General features: G+C 44.0%; 1 pseudogene; it reads right to left on the minus strand.

Moving 5' to 3' along the window:
* Nucleotides 1-573: 573 nt before the first annotated feature.
* Nucleotides 574-1,073, minus strand: LOC116152929 (oligosaccharyltransferase complex subunit OSTC-like; annotated as a pseudogene).
* Between the last annotated feature and the right edge of the window lie 712 nt (nucleotides 1,074-1,785).

Consider the following 1,785-nt stretch of genomic DNA (forward strand, 5'->3'; position numbering starts at 1 on the left):
TGAATATTGACCAGAAAGGCTTGCAAGTGTTTGTTACAGCCAGTTCTGCATTAAGGAAGAAGTTAACAAAGCAATGGAGAGGTGCTTAGGTTTTCATTGCTATGTTCAAATTTAACTGTTTTTTTTTAATTAGAAAAATTATCAATTTCTGCTCCTTTCCTACTGTAGGAAGCAGTCTTACATACATATCTGAAATAATGTACTATCACGCAGTATCTAAAGGCAAAGCTGAGCAGCCACCCAGGGTTCTTAGCCTATGGGATCTTGCTTCCTGATTTTACATTAATTTCTGAAAATCAGAAAGGTCCAAAAAATGTTAAGGGGGTTGGAAAAAATCATTTTATTCAACAGTATAGTTGTAGAAACGGAGCATATTTTCTTTCAGAAACAAAAAACTAAGAAGAAAATGCCACTTATCATTGGTACATCCGTACAGGTCAGCAGGAAAAAAAATACTGTGATAAGCTTATCTCTTCCCTAAGCAGAAGACACTCTAGTCCAAGCTTTATTGCTTCCTGTCTTTTCACAGATGTTTCTTTTTCTGCTGTTTTTCATTCTTTCTCACATTTCATGTTAGAGGATTGATACAGCCTTTAAAATTTCATTAACAGGAGCAAATCCATTTTCCACTGATTTCTTCTCCAAAGGCACTCGAACATTCAGATAGCCTGGCAGTTTCATTCTCATGAATACTCCAGCCACGAAAATACTCAATAGGACACAAATCCAATGTATAGACAAGACATCTGTTGAGTTTTGGAACGTTTGGCACATTGGATCGGCCCAGGATTATGAAACCTAAACCTCCCACTGTAAACAGGAAGCTGGCTGTGGGCCCTTCGTAGTATGTTGTCCACGTACTCCACCAGCGGGCCTCTGAGGCCCACGTTCATCAGTCACGGAGCCAGCCCTGGGAGGTGCGACAGTGACTTCATCAATTATTCCTCCAGTGGTAAGAAGTAAGACACTACCATCAGAGCGCACACCACGGTGGCCAGGCACCCGGGGCGGCTTCTTCATCTCAGGCTGGGACGCTGGAGCACTAAGAGCGGGACTCAGGACAAAGTTTCCATGTTCTTGGTGGCAGGAGCAGCTCCCGGCTACAAACCTCACATGCCACCCCAAAACAGCTAATATCATTTTTAAAAGACATTAAGATTATAAAAAGAATTGACTGGCAATTGCTTCTTTTAAAAAAAATTTTTATGTATTTTTTATTTTAGTTTTTTTGAGAGGGGAAATAAAATTAGGTTTATTTATTTCCTTAATGGAGGTACTGGGGACTGAACCCTAGATCTCGGGTATGCTGAGCGCATACTCTGCCGCTGACCTATTCTCTCCCCTGCAATTGCTGCTTGAAAACAAACACGTGGGTGAAACTGCAAGTACCCCTTTGCTTCATGAAACAGTCACTCCCTGTCCCCTTGACCTGTCCCTGACTCACCCAGTCCCCTGCAGCTGGGCTTGGGCCCGCATCACAGACACTGCACTGCGGCTTTCTAATAACCATCTCCCCGGGATAGTCTTCCAACCCCACTTGTATGCGGAGGTAACCTGGCCTTGTGGTGGAGTTTGGAGTGGAACCCTGCATCTTCACTTCCTTCCTATGTGTCTCTGGGAGAGTTACTCAGCCAATCTGTACTTCGATTCACTCATCTGTAAAATGGGGTTTATCTGAACATTGCCCTGTAGCTCACTTGTGATGATCCATGCAAAGTACAGGGCGCGGGCCTGGCACACAGTCAACACACAGGAGTGCTCACCGCAAACTGGCCTCCCGCCCGG

This window comes from Camelus dromedarius, chromosome 4 (genome assembly GCF_036321535.1).
Source record: "Camelus dromedarius isolate mCamDro1 chromosome 4, mCamDro1.pat, whole genome shotgun sequence".
NCBI lineage: Eukaryota > Metazoa > Chordata > Mammalia > Artiodactyla > Camelidae > Camelus > Camelus dromedarius.